General features: G+C 42.4%; 1 protein-coding gene across 8 annotated transcripts in view; it reads left to right on the top strand.

Moving 5' to 3' along the window:
- SORCS1 (sortilin related VPS10 domain containing receptor 1) overlaps positions 1-17,456 on the top strand; it is a 577,597-nt gene that overhangs the window by 420,157 nt on the left and 139,984 nt on the right. The window lies entirely within an intron of this gene.

Consider the following 17,456-nt stretch of genomic DNA (forward strand, 5'->3'; position numbering starts at 1 on the left):
CTATAGTTTTATATTTATGCTCATCTATATACATCATCTTGTAAGAGAACCTGCAGTACCAAGTTTGAGCTTTATTGCTTCTCCCTTTTACTTCTGAAATGAAAGACCTGGCCAGTGACCTGAATGTTTTCTGTACTTGTAGTGATCCATGCCAGCAGGGACAGGGGACAATTACTGGTCTCCATGTCTGTTTGCTTGAGTAACTAACCTTGTAACAACTTGCCATAGGACTAATCTCTTTCATTGGGGAAAAACAACCTTGGCCCTTTAACCAGCTATGAAAAAGACTGCCCCCAAACTCTTTCTGAAACGAAACTCAAACCAGCATTTTATAAGCTGAGATAAAAATCAAAGGAAAATCACAACTTTGTATAGCCACCATCTCACTAATTCTTGTTGTGGGTAAGAACTGGACATCTCATTTCTGCTTTTCACTTTCCACCCCTCCAATCGAATTTCCATATTGAACGGCATGCATATCAATATCTGGATAAGGCGAGCACTGCTGAGATACTGCGGGAAGGTGATAGAGACCTCAGATCTCATCAGTCCCCAGTATATTAGCAATTAATTGGTTTGAGTTTACACTATAAGCATTAATTACTTTTATACCAACAGAAGTTTCAACGGTGACAATAAAAAGATAAGTAGTATTCCAGTGTATCAAGGGAAAAGTAGATCCACTTTCTGACCTTCATTCTCATTCCCCGAAGTTGGTAATTTTATTTATTTATTTATTTATTTATTTTGGCTGCGCCGGGTCTTAGTTGCGGCATGCGGGATCTTTACTTGCAGCATGCGGACTCTTAGTTGTGGCATGCATGCAGGATCTAGTTCCCCGACCAGGGATCGAACCCAGGCCCCCTGCATTGGGAGCATGGAATCTTACCCACTGGACCACCAGGGAAGTCCCCAAAGTTGGTAATTTTTTAAAAATATGTCTTCTATATTATTCCAGAAATTGTTTAGGCTTATACAGATAAATATGTATGTGTGTACACATACATACACACTCACAAATGTTCATGTTGTAAAACTGTTGTGACAGATTCAGTGTGGGTGAATGCAATAGCAAGTTAAAAATCTCTCTATATCAGTATATATAAATTTAGGCACTTCATGGCTAATCACTACATGGGAACCCCATTATACAGCCAACTATAATTTTGTTAATCACCATCTCATTAATAGATATATAGATGTTTGGCTATTTCAAAGAGTGTTGATACACACATGTATGCACATATTACTTATTTGGTTAGTAAGCATTCAAACGTGTTTAGGGAGCAAGCACTGCTCAAAGAAAAATTAACGACAGGAAATCCCTGGGATTTCCCTGGGAAATCCAAGAGTGTGTACATTTTTAATTTTTATAGGCATTGTCACATTTCCCTCTGAAATAGATGCATCATTGCATACTCTCTAAATATGAGAATGCCTATGTTTACATACCCTCAGTAGTCCAGGTTGTTATGAAAATCTTTTTAAACATAGCCTGTCTGATGAGCAAAAATGTGGCATATCCTTATTGTTTTAATTTGTATTTATTTACTTAGGAGTGAGGTTAAGAATTTGTATTTATTTTTCTTGGTTATTTGTATTTCCTCTTCAATGACCCTTCAAAAGCTATCAAATCTCTTTAATGTTCTAGAGAAGAACGTTATGCATTATTTGCGTTTTTATGCAAATCTAAAAAATATCAAACTTGCCACTCCAGCTCTAGTACACCAATTGGCATTATTAGACCCCATGTTTCATAGCCTTCTTTTACCTTCTTTTTCAATCAGTTAATACATTAATCACTTCTAGGGTGGGGCCTGGGAAGAGGTTAGAAGTTTCCACTTCTGGTCAGTTTCAGATTCTGATAGCTCCCCACCACTGAAGCGGAATCTGGCCTCTGTACCCCAACACCGAATTAAATCTTGGAGACAGAGTTTTAGGTGAAGTAGAAAAGAATAGTTTTATTGCTTTGCCAGGCACAAGGGGCCACAGCAGGCTAATGCCCTCAGAACTGTGTGTCCTGACCTGGAGGGGGTAGTGAGGAGTTTTATAGCAATGGTTCAAAGAGGAGGCTGTGATCAGCTCATGGACATTCTTCAGATTGGTTGGTGGGAAGGTAAGTGGGAATTAGCATCATCAACCTTCTGGTTCCAGCAGGTCTGGGGTCTAAATGCTTGTGGGCAGCATACCATTAACTTGTCCCACCTGGTGGGGATTTCAGTATCTGCAAAACAGCTCAAAGATACTGTTATGTATATCCCTTGAGGGGGGAACCAGGACCCTGCCCCAAGGCTGCACTATTGTTTCTTGACTGGTCCTCCCTTGTCTCTTCATCCCCTCCCTTCCCTAATTAGCAACTGTTTGAACCTGCCTGTTGGAACTCAGGGAAGGTCTTGGAGGCTGAATGAAGCCTATTTCCTGTAATCAAGAAATGGGGGCCACAGCAAGGCTTTTGTGTCCAGGAGCCCCACAGGGTCCTGCTAGGTTTCATCACTTCCCAACACGTTTACCAAATGCCTTCTCACCTCTCCTCCCCTATCCCTAAATCAAGCTTCCAGACTTAGAGAGTCCAGTGGTACCTACTGATCTTGGAGAGGCAGCAGTGAGTGGTGGTGTGAAGCGAGATCTTAATTCCCTGCCCAGGAATTGAACCTGGGTAGCTTGGATGAAAACCAGGAATCCTAACCACCACCCGCCCTGGCTCTTGCCCCCAGTGAAAAATGCATTTCTCACAGAGGCAAAAACTGTAAAAACATGTACAAAGTTTATTATTAGAGACATAGCACAACAAGTGGGAGAGCACACGGAGAAACAGTTTGTTTAGTTAAGACAGAAGCAAGGCAGAGATGCACACGCACACCCAAAGAGAAAGGGTTTGGGCGTCCTCCCTTAATGAGGAGTGCAGTTAGTCAGAAACTAGGCAGAGATACACACCCAGAGAAGAGTGTGGGTGTCCTGAATGAGGAGCACAGTAAAGAAGTGGTTTAAATCACTTATACAGGACAGTCCTTCTGGGTCTTTGTTTACCTTTGGCCAATTATCTTGTTTCTTTTTTCACACCTGCCTGGTCCTAGGACGTTCCCCAACATGCATGTGCAACTATTTGCTAAGATGGATCCCACCACAGAGGCCTGTGGGTACATGTCCACACATATGGGGTGGCGCCCCCTCCCTTTTTGACCCCCAAGGAGCCTTCCAGCACATGTGCAGATAGGGGAGTTTTCCTTGACCTTAGGAGTGGTCATCTGATCTCTTTACTTCAGCAGAGCTCACCTTCTGCCACAAGCTTTGTCCTTGGAGTGTCTGGGTGAGAACAAAGCTTCAGTTTTACTCCACTTCACAAACACCAGCTGTCCAGCCCAGCGGCCCATCTATCTCCTACCTCAAATTCCCCCTGAGAGACATGAACCCCAAGAAATCTTTACTGGGAGCATGAGGGACGATGGTCTGTCTTCTGTCACTTCTTCAGGCTGGCAAGGGACTCATAGACCGTATCTAGTTGGGGTCATGGAGCTCTCACCCTGTCTCATTAAGGGGCCGCAGGGTGACTTATGCTGTTATTCTGGCAGGATCTGTTCTGAGGAGTGGCTGAAATCTCTGCATCACCATTATCCTGATGTGAAACTGTTGTAATCTGAAAGAGACAAACTTAACAAGTTTGCAAATATTGTAAATATCAGTAAAAGAATTATTGTAACCAGTGGCCAAAGCAGGAGTAAGAACCAAGTTATATTTGGTAACAATTTTTGATCCTGGTCCAGATAGAGTCAGCGCTTGGGTTACCCTGTCCAAAGGAATGGAGCCGTTTGGTGTGGTCATATATATTTTTTGATGTCTTTTTTTATTAGCCTAGTGTTATTGATGTAGGTATAACAGATTCAGAAGTAGTTGGAGTGACACCTGAACATTAATAGACAAAATAGATCTTTTTTTTTTTTTTTTCAGGAAGATAAGCCTGAATCCCAGTCTAGACCTGGCACTTTGAGGAGACCTGTAGTCAGGTAGCCAGTTGTCTAGTTTTATCCAAGTAGGTTTTAACCTTTGGTGTGGTATTAACACATAAACCAAAGCAGTTGTCACTGTTAATGATTGTAGTGTTTTTCTAGGTATGAGAAAGGTGAGAATTTGGGCTCATAAAAATCCTTACCTGAAAATATCTAACTATCTGAAGGCCTGTTTTGTCAGTTTTTTCCCAGAGCACAGAGTGCCTCATTCCTGATCTCCACCCTAAACTCCTTTCGGGGGGTATTGAAGGTCAGCAGCTGCAGCAGCTCCAGATTTAATCTTTGTAGACAGCAAGTGCCAGTTTCCTGTCGGCAGGGCCCCTTCATGGTCATAGATTCGACCATGGTTGGGGGGCATTTTATGACTGTTTTTTCCCACAGTGCTAGGAATGCTCACTGTGCCATTACTGGCACACTGAGTAGCCAAAAGTCTCTGGACCTCCTGCTTTACTAGTCTCTTATGGTCCAGGAAAATATTCCCTCTTGTTGCTTCTTCCTGTATCTGCAGTTTTACTCTTAACAGTCATTGATCTCATATGGGACTATATACCATCATTTTATCAGAGGCTCAGTCACACATTTGGTAATGTAAGAAACAACAATTTTGTAAAAATTGGCAAAATAGGCAAAAATGGAAATAATATAGCTAGCAGTATTAGTAAGGTCATAAGTAAGAATTTAAGTTAAGAAATTTTCATTAGGTACAGCCTAGTACATCCCCAGTTTGTCTGGCTTAGTCTATTTTTTACCAGTCCTTTTTTTTTTTTTTTTTTAAGAAAGCTGCGTTTCATAACTACTTTATTTATTTATTTATTTATTTATTTATTTATTTATTTATTTTTGGCTGTGTTGGGTCTTCGGTTCGTGCGAGGGCTTTCTCCAGTTGCGGCAAGCGGGGGCCACTCTTCATCGCGGTGCGGGGACCGCTCTTCATCGCGGTGCGCGGGCCTTTCACTATCGCGGCCCCTCCCGTTGCGGGGCACAGGCTCCAGACGCGCAGGCTCAGCAGTTGTGGCTCACGGGCCCAGCCACTCCGTGGCATGTGGGATCTTCCCAGACCAGGGCTCGAACCCGTGTCCCCTGCATTAGCAGGCAGATTCTCAACCACTGCGCCACCAGGGAAGCCCACCAGTCCTTATCTTTAAGGGAAATTGTATACATTGGCACTGTCCATAAGGCATTTAGCCCAATTTCCTAGTGTTACCAGGCTCCTTATCCTTAGCATAGTCTAATTGTTTCTTTAAACTTGAATGACTATAGCCTGGTGTTAACCTCCTGGTTGTAGATCATGGAGCATCTGATCTTTATCCAAAGATTGGTTACAAAGTTAGGCTTCAGAAACAAACTTAGAGTGTCCCTTTAATAACTCAATTAAAACTTATAACAGTATAACATAACAGCAAGGAACTATCTGGGAAGTGAGTCTTAGTAAACACAGACCTTAATTAATGAAACTAGGATAATATTTAGTGAAACATAATTTTTTTAAATTACCTCCATTTTTATTAAATACAGACAAGGGCTTCCCTGGTGGTGCAGTGGTTAAGAATCTGCCTGCCAATGCAGGGGACATGGGTTCGAGCCCTGGTCTGGGAAGAGCACATATGTCTTCCCATAGTGCTGACTGTTTAATCTACAGCTATTGTCGACCCATTTTAAATTCCCTGATTTAGGAGTAGACGGTTGCCATGCTACAAGGGCATCAGGGTGGCAAAAGTCTGACAATGGGGGGTTAATCTCGTAGAAGCAGAATGAACTTTATCTACATGTGCCATAATCTTCATAGATCATTGTGAAATAATACTTATTTACTTAACCAAAGTAACAAAAGATTTCAAAAGCAAATATAAATCACTTAAAGGCAAAGAAATTCACACAGTCTGTTATCAAAAGAAGCATTTCTTTTAATATAGAGAGAGAACCAAATTTCAGTCTGGTACCAGCTTGTTGTTAATAGCAAAATTTATTTACCTAATTAATTTCAATTTAGTCTTAATCAGTCTTAACAACGTACCAAATTTTTTTTCATAGTTCCTTTTCCACAAAACTTTTATCACTTTCTGCATCCATATTATCAATAACTTGCCCATTTTTTTCATCTATAAACAACTAACTGTAGGACAAATTTATTATCATCACTTTCCCCAACAAAAATATCTCCAGTCTTTATATCTTCTCTGGCCAACAACATATATCCTACTTGCTTTACACACTGAAATGCTTCTCTTGTCACTTCGGTAGCTTTGATTACATATTATAATTTTTAACCCTTAAAAAACCTTAACCTCTAGTGAAAACCAAGAAGAAACCAGGTGTGAACTGTTTGTCATACTGGTGTTTTCTGATTGTCAAACTCAAGATCACGTTCTATAACCTCTAAAAACATGTATTTTTCCAAAGCACGTTTTCTTTTTTTCTCAATGTGGTACAAGGCGTGTGTCAAATAAACCCAAACATCTTTAGATTCTGTCTTGTATTTAGAATTGTTTGATTTGTGAGCACTTACTTTTCTTTTTTAAGCCAGTTAAATAGAGCTCATTTACAAATTAACCTCAGCGATATTATGCAAAGACAAAGACACATACTGAGACATACATATATCCAGACAGAGATCTCATAGTTTCCCGCTTGAGGCCTAAATTGTCTCTTTGCTTTTTTTTTTTTTTTTTTTTCTTTTTTGACTTGAAGTTTCACTAAGCAACCCAAGGCCGAAGTCTCAGGCAAAGTGGGCTGTGTTTGTTTCCCAAGGACATGATAAGAGTTAACCTCAAGCTTTCTCCTAGGCATATTTTTACTCTCTCAGGGTCAGAATTTTGAAAATATACCAAAAAGTATTTTAACAAGCTAGATTCCTCTAATTGCACATGCAAAAAGAACCGGTTTTACAATTTCAAAAAAAGCTTTATTTTAACCAATTTTCTCCAGAGTCTAAAGAATATTGTGGCCATATTGTCAACAAAAAATCATCTTTCCTTTCTGTAGTCATAGTTTCATAGCTAAAATATGACCAAATAGTGCTCAAACTGGCCCTAGTAACAGGGGCAGACTGGCTGATAAAATGTTGTCCAAGCAGGGATTGTTTCCCTGGGGAGGCAGGGTCTTAGTTTGGTCAGAAGAATCTGGAGGAGTAAGGAAACTTGCAAGAGTGGGGGCAGCTTGGTTCCCCCCTGAGAGTTGGGAGAAGGTAGAAGGGGATCATTTAGAATGTTAGGAGAGATGTTCTGTTTCCTCAGGCTTTTGATTATGGAACTGCATAGAGCAGGCCATGAAACTTGAACACAGGGAACCTTAGTCCATTTTCCCATCCTGTGACAATAAAGATCCAATTGCAAGATGCCCATTTTCAGGCCATTTTCCATCCCCCAATTTATATAAAGGCCAGGCACTCTTACAGTAAAATTTAAGTTTCCAGTTCTTAAGGATATACTCCAGAGGTGTTTCTTCTGGCTTAGAAAGGCATCCTCCCATGTTGAGTAACCTGCACCTGAGAATAGAGAGTGATCCTAGAAATGTAATCTAACGTCCCAGATACATTTAGGAGGCACCTGAAGGGACTTCACAGCATCCCCTGAACTCCCTTCGACCTCATTGCTTGACGGGGTTTTGAGCGTCTTCTACTCCCCCACCGATTTCTAACCAGACGTCTCCGGTTGTTCTTGGTGCCGTGCGCACAGTGTCCTCCTTTCATACGTGAAGAGGACATTCAGACCAGTGTAGAACGGTTGCCAGGTTTTTCCTTGAGCTTTATAGGCAACAGATAAAGCCTGGGATGCCGGCTGCTTGGAAGTGGCCAGCCCAGTAAGTAGTCCTTGGGCTGCCAAGGCCTGGAGTGAAGGGGGAACTCCTGGAGGAATTGGAGTTGGCCGCAGTGGAAAATGCCACGGGGGTCAGGACCTGAGGACTTTACTTGACACTGATCACAATGGGCTTGGCAGCAGAGAGGGCGCACTTAGTCCTTCCCCCAGAGGGTGTTAAAGTATCAGGTAAAAAGAAATCTTGCTGTGCAAGTAAGGTGGGAAAGAAAATCACAGCAGCATGGGAGAGAGAGTGAAAGTCAGGAGTCTCCAGCCAGCAGTTGGGGCGTGACCTCTACTTTACCTTGAGCTCCCAGGCTTTGGCACCACTACCACTCTGTCTTTCTAGCGGTGTCCTTCTGACCCCATTTTTCATATTGGGAAAATCTCTTAATTTCAAAGACTATTGATTTCAATTTGGCCTCTCTGATTTAGCAGCCTAAAGACGACCCTGAAAACCAACCAGAAAAGCATAAAATAAGATAACACGAGCCTCCCCACACAGCAGTGAAAAACCTGACAGTGACAGTGCAGTAACAGGTTCAGCTGGGCAGCTTTCAAATTCCGTTCTTTGTATCCATTATGTGCTACCACTTCCCCTGCCTCCTGTGTGCTCACCCATCTGTGAGAAAGTCCGTGTCCTTACCTCCCATCCCGAGGGGGAGAACACAGAGGTGCACGAGAGAAATTTGTCATCTCCAGATCTTTCGTGTGTGTGTATGCGTGTGTGTTCTGAGAAAACATTACTAATGGACCCTGAAATTTGAATTTCACATAATTTCCACAGGTTGTGAAATGTTACCCTTCTTAGGATTTTTTTCAACCATTTAAAAATGTGAAAGCCATTCATAGTTCATGGGTCACACAAAAACAGATGACAGGCTGGGTTTGGATGGACCAGAGTTTGTGTCAACCTCTGAATTAACATTGTTGCAAACACAGTTGAAGCCCACAGTACCTCTTCCCAAATTGCATCTTCCGATTACCCCCACTAACCATTCTTCTGAAATGGGTGTCAGTCATTCCTATTCATACCATTTACCTTCTGTTGTTTGTGTCTGTATCCCTAAACAGTGTATAATATTGATTTGTATATTTTGAACTTCACAGAAATGGTATCATACCTTGGGTACCCTTCCGCCTTGCTGCCCAGTACTTTGCGTGGCACTCTGTCCATGGTGCTGAGTGGAGCTCCACTGCAGTCTTTTTCACTGCTGTATCGTTTTACACTGTGTGACGATTCTGCCTATGTTATTCATTCCTGTGCTAGTGAATGGGCACTTAGGTTGCTGCCTGCTAAAGTCCTTTCTTTTTTTTTTTTTTTTTTTTAAATTTTTTTTTTTTTTTTTTTTTTTATTTATTTATGGCTGTGTTGGGTCTTTGCCTCTGTGCGAGGGCTTTTTCTAGTTGCGGCGAGCGGGGGCCACTCTTCATCGCGGTGCGCGGGCCTCTCACCATCGTGGCCTCTTGTTTCAGAGCACAGGCTCTAGACGCGCAGGCTCAGTAATTGTGGCTCACGGGCCCAGTTGCTCCGCGGCATGTGGGGTTTTCCCAGACCAGGGCTCGAACCCGTGTCCCCTGCATTGGCCGGCAGATTCTCAACCACTGCGCCACCATGGAAGTCCCTAAAGTCCTTTCTTGACATGTCTCATCTCTTTTCACCTTCACCATGACCTTGTTAGATGTGCAGATCTTAACTCTAGGACAAAGGACTGGGTTTCTCCTGGGTCCTCAGGCTCCCCCAGGACTCAGCAGCAACAGTCCATATAACATGCATGTGTGGCAATTTCTAAGGGTTTGAAAAATTCCTCATGTTTCTGACTCCTGCTTTAAAACAAGAACAAAAGGTAGCGTAGTAAAGATCTTGCCACTTACTCATACTTCGCCCTCCTTTGCCCCATGTGTTCTCAAGCAACACGGATTCTAGGATCGTGCATTATATTCCTATTATTTGGCTGGTGCTGCTGCACTACTTACAAGAACTCTTGGAGGTAGGACCTATGATTATTTTCCTCACTTTAATTATGAGGAAAATGAGGCTTACAGTGGCTAAATATTTTTGCCATTGCCGCAGGCTAGACTGTGAAGCCAGGTCTGGTTCATTGCAGACCTATTTATTATCCATTCATTTGAAAAGCATTGTTGGGCATCTGTGCTAGGCCAGCTGCCCTTCTAGGCATGAACGAAGGATAGTAGGGGATGTTGCAAAGGCCCTACTCTCATAGAGCTTAACCTTCTGGTTAGGGGAGACAGGTTATAAACAGATGCATAGTGCCAGGTGATGGTATGTTCTAGGAAGCAAAACAAAGCAGAGTCTAGATAAAAAATGACGGGATGGGGCAGGGGCCGCTGTCAAAGAAAGAATCTCTGATAAGGTGGCATTTGGTTTTTCAGCCAAGTCCTTATGGAAGTAAGGGAGAGAGCTGGGTCTGCTGGGTGGAAAAGCATTGCAGACAGATGGAACATCACGTGTGAAGGATACGGCGTATGGGCATGTTTGGCATGGCTGAGGTGTAGCAGGGGCCGAGGTGGCTGGAACATAGAGAAGACAGACAAACGTGTCATCTCCTTCTGTTTATTTCACTATGGAAGGCAAGGATTGCGTCTTATTGATCTTTATTGAATGTTTATCGTGTTCCAAGTATGATATTCAGTATCGAGTGTGTTGAAAATAGAAAGTTAGTAAGTGAAGAAATAGTGGTTTGGATATACCCATGTGTCTCAGAGGCTGTCCCTTGAACTGACCCTCTGTCCTGGCATTCCTCATATAACACGTGAACACATCTAAGTAAATAGTGTACATCCCTCTCCCACAAAAAGCCCTGGAGAATACATGCTGTGTATTTTCTCCCCCATGCACAAAACTGCTTTCACTTTTTCCTCCCTTCCTTCCCTCCCTCCCTCCTTTCCACTTTGATTCCTGTTTTCTTTCTTTCCTACTGTTTGTCCTTTTCGCTGTCTCTGTCTCTCCGTCTCCCACTCCTTTCTTCGTAAACTCAATTTGGAAAGTTACCAGAACAAACATGCTTCTCGGTTTTTCATGGCTGGGTGTGACCTTGCAGATACCTTCGTGTCTTTTCTTGGCATAAACTGGAGTTCTAGTGTGACTTTCTCACAAAAGAGCTGACTGACATTCCCCGAGCCTGTCTCCTGTTCTCTCTCATGCCCCCGTGCTCTGGCCCACTGCTCCTGCTTTCTGGAATGATGTCTCCCCCTTGTCACTGCTCCAAGCAGCTTTCCAGGCTTTTCTCAGCTCTTCCAGCCTTCCCTGGGTGTCCCCACCCTCACCCCTGCACAGGTAACTGTCCCTCTGTGAGTTAGAGCCAACAGTAAAATAATCTCTATATTCAGGTGTTCTATAGGCCATGAGGGTACAGCAGGTCTACAACTCTGTGTGATGCAAAGTAAAATAAATGCAGAGTCGCAGGAGAAGTCCTGACACAGAGTAAACCATCCGTGGAGAGGTTTGAAGGTCAGATGCCTCTCACTTGGGGACCCACAGAACCTGCACCTGCACTCCTCCAAGGATACACTCACCCCACTGCATCATCCTTGGTGAGGGACTTTCTGTATTTCTACTAAATTATTTTGCCCTCCTGTTCTCTCTCATGTCCCCAGTTCCTAGCCCCGTGCTTGGCAAAAAATGTGTAATTCCAGAACTTGCCCTGTAGTAATCATGGCCTCCTGAATGTCCAAAGGCTAACAATAAAAGACAACACTTAGGAAGTTATACTGGGCCAAAATCAAGAGATTGCCTAGAGGAAAGCAACGCCACAAGCTTATCATGTCAAAGGAGGACATTTGATCTAAGTTTATAATTTTCACAGAAACGTCTTGTCCTCAATATAGTCTTTCAGGGGTCAAGGCTGGAGTCTCACTTTTGAAGATCTCAGTTTCTAACTGGTACATGCCACAGAGTGCTCTAGACCCCTGATGGGAATGAAGTTTCTATGAGCACAAGCTTGTTGACACATGTGTACACACACATGTGTGTGTGAGTGTGTGTTGGGTGCAAATATGTAATAGGAGTGTTCCAAACCAAATAATAGGACAGTAGAAAGAACAAGATAAAAATTTATATACGGATTATGGGCTTTAGAAACTGTTCTGCTTTAAAGTTGGAAATTAATGGGGGATGGGAGAGAGCTTTAAAGTGTTCATGCTTGCCCGCCTAGTTTATGGTTTTATTTAAAATTAAACTTTTACAGTGTTGAAGTATCATCCCTAAGTCTGGAGTTCTTTACCTGTAAAAAGTACCTTATTCTGGATTTTCTCCAAAGTTTAAAGGAGAAAAAGCATGTGATCCATTCAGCACAGTTCCTGACTCAGAGGAGAAGTTGCTCTGGTTATTTTGGAGGTTAATGCTGCTGTCGCTATCAATGGAGCCATTGTGGGAAGGGAGAGGTCTGCCCAAGCCTCAGGAAAAACTCCACAGAAGAAGGGCCCAGGAAGTATTTGGATAGGATCACAGGAAAGGAAAAGGCAGTTCAAACCAGGGGAGCTCTCTGAATGAACACAGGGTGTCAGCCAGGAATGCACGTGCTGCTTTAAAAAGAGCGGAAGCCCCAGAGACACAGACTTCCCAGCAACATCACAGAGCTTTGTTCACTTGGGCGAGAGTGAGAAGGAAAGAGGTTTCGGTGGGTAAAGGACGGTAAAGACCTTCGGATCGTAAAGTCAGTAGTCTGATTTTAACATCCTCCTTTGATCCTAAAATTCTAATAACCCGCATTTTATAGAGGAAAAGTCTGAAGCCTAGTTTGGTCAATGACCTTCTCAGAGTCACATAACACAAGAGAGAAAGAGCTCGGACCTAGCCCTTCAGTCCAGTGGGAGGCAGACCCCGCACAGCAATCTGGCTGCCGGCGGGCAGCCCTGTGTGCCGGGCGCCGAGGTGACTTCTGTGTCATCTCCCAGCCCTAGTTAGTTCCCAGTTCTGCCCCGACCACTGCCTCACACTGCCTGCGTAGACTATTTATTATCTATTAATGACAGCGGGAGAATACTTTTTCATGGTGTTTTAAAAAATTACTTAAAAAAGTTAACCCAAACCGAAGCATGAATATGAAGGAAGCTTATTGCCTCAGGTAGAAATGTCTGTAGTGCTTCCCAGTTGGTTCCCTTGAGACACACTGAGCACTACTGGTGATGAAAGAGAGGGTGCGTCGATCACAGCCACAGCTCCCACTCCGTGAGCACAGTCCGGCCAGACACAGGACTGAACACATTTCCCGACCGAGGTTTTAAGTCCTCATAACCGCTGGCAGGATGGCTCCTGTTTATTCCCATTTTACAGATTTGAGAAGTAAGGTGATTTGCTTAGGTTTACCAAGCTAAGCCTGCATTTAAACCCTTGTTCCCCTGCTCCAAGCCTGGCCTTTAAAAAGCAGCTTCCCTTCCTTAGAGCAGTGCAGGGGGCACCGGAGTTGCATTATTCCAAGCAGCAGCTGTTGCCGAGAGCAAGATGCTTAAAAAGAGCAGCACAGTGTCCTAATTACCTGTGGCAAGGAAAACATCTGTGTGGGAAAAGTAATGAAATTAATTCTAAAGTCTAGCAGTTGTCTACATTAATTGACGTTAATTAATGCCAAATTACAAGATACTTTCTATGGAATTGCATCATACACTCACCAGAATTGAATATGGAAAGAGTTCATCATGCTTAATGTTATTACAGCAAGCCCCAAGGGGAATAAGAATGATTGGTCCCTCAATATGAAGTGCAGCCAGTTTCTTTCTGTTTCCATTAGGAGGGGAAGGAGAACAAACCAGGAGCAGTTTACCACAGGCAGGCCGTTGGGAATTGATCAGTTCCCCTTCAGCTTGCAAATTTCACTTTGAACCTCTCCAAGAAAGACATGGTTTCAAGACCTCTTCCTGGGGCTTTTCTTGGGTCCCTCGGTCGTACATTTTGTAATTCTCAGCTCAAGAACAGCTCATTGCACAGCTCTGCCTCAGTATGTGGCACGGGGAGTGGAGAGAGATAGAACAAGCAAAGGAATTAGAGACGGTTCTCTAATTCTTGCGAGCAGGATCCCACAAGCCCACCATGAGCCCTGGCCCCTTTCCCTGGCCGACAGGTGCTGACCAAAGATTTGACACTGGTTGTCTGCCTCTCTCACATCACTGCCTCTACGCAAGTGTTGACATCTCATATATATCTTTTATTCATTTTCCCCATGTAAACATACATATGTAGACATCTATATATACCACTTGCACAAAATCGTGTCCATATGCACATATTTTGGTAACCTACTTTTTTAAAAGTTTTATTTTGGAATAATTTTAGATAAACAGAGAAGTTACCAAGATAGTGCAGCTTTACCAGGCTTCTCCTAATGTTAATATCTTATACACCATGTTCTCTTTCTCAAAGCTAAGAAATTAACATTGATACAACATTATTAATTGGTAAGCTATTTTTATGATATAAAATGCATTAAGCATTTCTGTAATTCCTCATATATACTCTAGAGGCAGGATTTTAATAGCAAACTATGCATGTGCCACAGTCTATTTAGTTGTTCCTCAATTGTTGGCCAGTTTGTTTTCTCTTAATTTTTTAAATTATAAACAACACTATGATGAATATCAAAGTAGATAAATACTTGGCATAGATCATTAATTATTTCTTCAAGTCGAATTCTCAGAAATGAAACCGAAAAGATGTTGATCCCTATTGCCAAATGACCCTGCACAAAAATACAAACGTACAGGCTTTTTTTTTTTTTTTTTAATCTAGGTATATCCATTTATACTTGGAAGCCAAAACATGCTTAACAAAAATTGGCCCCAACCAATTGGTTGCATTATTTCCACTATGCAACATAGCGGAAGTAAACCAGACTTGGAGGCCAACCAACCCCGTTTGAAACCACATACTGCCATTTCTATAATCTCTTGGAGCTTCATTCTCTTTATCTGCAAAATCAGTTGATAAATTATACTCTGTAGTATTGTGAAGATTAAATGTACCAAATAAGTGTGAACATGCTTTAGAGTACTTGGCACATAGATGTTCAACAAATATTAGTTTCCCTGTTCTTTTAATTTCTCCCCAGATCCCTCAGATTCACAAATTTTGTATAGTTGAGTTATAAATGTGAAAAGTTTATTTTTATATTTTCCATCTTATTCTTGCTCAGGGACCTTTGAAGAGGAAGTTGAGGTCTTAAGAAAGAAACTATTAGACACCATTATAGATAAAACAAGCACTGTGTATTCATCAAGAAGTCCTCATGAGGTGGCAGTCTGAGAAATTCTAATTGGAAGTTGTATTTGTAATTTGAAGCCTGAGACTTCCTAATCCTGACCCTTTGATTCAAATTGTTTTCATTCATTATCTCACATAACAAGAAGCACAGAGACAGGGCAACCCTGGGTTCAGTATAATCAGTAACTCAGTGATGTCATCAGGGAACAGGTCCCTTCCACCTCTTCATCATACTCATTGTGTAAGCGTAACTGTCAGACCCCTCCATGCACAAGAAGGCTAGAGCAGTCCCAGGCATCATGTTCACTCAGTGTTGTATGGTAGCAGGTCTTCTGCTGTGCCTCCTGGTAGCCCCTTAAAAGATCTCTTTCGGGGCTTCCCTGGTGGCGCAGTAGTTGAGAATCCGCCTGCTAATGCAGGGAACACGGGTTCGCGCCCTGGTCTGGGAAGATCCCACATGCCGCGGAGCAATTAGGCCCGTGAGCCACAACTGCTGAGCCTGCGCGTCTGGAGCCTGTGCTCCGCAACAAGAGAGGCCGCGATAGTGAGAGGTCCGCGCACCGCGATGAAGAGTGGCCCCCGCTCGCCGCAACTAGAGAAAGCCCTAGCACAGAAAACGAAGACCCAACATAGCAATCAATCAATCAATCAATCAATCTTAAAAAAAAAAAAAAAAAAAAAGATCTCTTTCACTTCTTATTTACTCGAACTGGTTTAAATGGCTTTTCCTAAAGCAAATGATGGCTAGTAGAGTGGGCATAGACTCAAGAGGATTATTCCCTGCACATCAGAGCTTCTGATTCACGTGGAAGAAAGATGAGCCACCAGGTCCAGTACTGGCTTTTCTGGCAAAGAGGCAGGGAGGAATGAGCATTGGACAGGTCGCCGATAGTACCTGATAGTGAAATATAACTGTAATACTCATATTCAGTTTTCTTAAGGACAAACTGTGTGCCCCAAACTGATCTAATCACTGTGAAAAGAAGCAAAAGAGGAAATAGGAACATTATAGTTGATAGTAACAACTGACATTTGTACAACTTTGAGTTTCAAAGCATTTAGCATATATATTATTTCAGTAAATTCTTAGAGCCAAACTACAAGATAGTTGACATTGGCATCCTTATTTAATAGACGAAGGTAGCAAGACTCAGGAAGGTAATTTCCTTTGAATTGTGCAGCTATGACCACACCACAACTCAAGCCCAGGTCTCACAGATGCCAATCTCCATTTCTATGACCCTGAGTTGCCTTTTGAACAACAGAAGTCAACTAAAGCTGTAAAAGGGTCTGATGGAGTGTGAAATTGTGAGGTACAGATTTTGTGTGCCATGGGGAGAACTGTTCTGGGAAGGGATGAGTCCCAGAAATTCTCTTCAGGGAGAAAGATCATGAGTTATGCCCTAAAATGGAAACTATAAGAATGTCTAAGAAAGGAGATAGGGAAGGGAGAGTAAAAGGCTTTTCTTTAGTTTCTCTTTGGAGGACTAGATGGGTTAAAATACTTGAGAGCTATCGCCATCACCACACATGGCAGCGGGATAAAGGAAGATTGTGGATAAAGGAAGATTGTAGATAAATCTCTCCTTCCCTCTCCTTAGAGCTTATCAGCGGCTATGTCAGCCATTGGTCAGTTGGAGCAAATGTGCGTGCCGCCCCCTAGTGGCACTCCTTGTAGAATACAGGTTTACCCAAGTTCTTCAGTAAAAGTAGTGCTAGAAATTTCCTTCAGGGAAGTCAATTAGTGAATCCTTATATCCAACTCAACATACGATTGCCTACCCCTCATTTCATGTAAATAATCATGTCCTGATTTCTTCATTTGGAAGAGTGGATTTCTTCATACATCTTTGATGTCCTAAAATTAAACTTACCCAATCATTAAGCACCAAAAAAAGGTAAAATAACTTTCTTTTTCATTCAAAAAGATATATTCCAGTAAAGTGGTATCTTCCAAGGAATATTTATTTATTACATACTATGTACCTGGAACAGTTTTAGAATCTGGAGGTCTAGGAGGGAACAACAAAGACAAAAGAGGTCTCTGTCTTCATGGAGCTTATATTCCAACAGGGAGAGGGGCAGAAATAAATCATGAGCAAGGTGACTTTAGATTGTGATAAATTCCATGAAGGGAATTAACAGGATGGAGTGTTATCGAAAGTAATCATGGAAAACCCTCAGAAGTAACAGTAAGCTGAAATCTAGACCTTCTTTGGGGAACAACTTGGGGAGAAGCAGTTTAGGCAGAGAGAATACAAATGTAAAGCCTCTTAAGTGGTAGAAAGTTTGGCCAAATTCCTGAACATATTGCAGTTTAGATTAGAAGAATCACAGGGAGAGACGAAACTAGCATGAGGGGCAGTTGAAGCAGTGGTGGTAGAGGGTTTGAATTTATTCTAAGTGCAAGGAGGCAAAGGGAGATTTAAGTGACATCTGATT

The sequence above is a fragment of the Balaenoptera ricei genome, chromosome 16 (assembly GCF_028023285.1).
Source record: "Balaenoptera ricei isolate mBalRic1 chromosome 16, mBalRic1.hap2, whole genome shotgun sequence".
NCBI classification, from domain to species: Eukaryota; Metazoa; Chordata; class Mammalia; order Artiodactyla; family Balaenopteridae; genus Balaenoptera; species Balaenoptera ricei.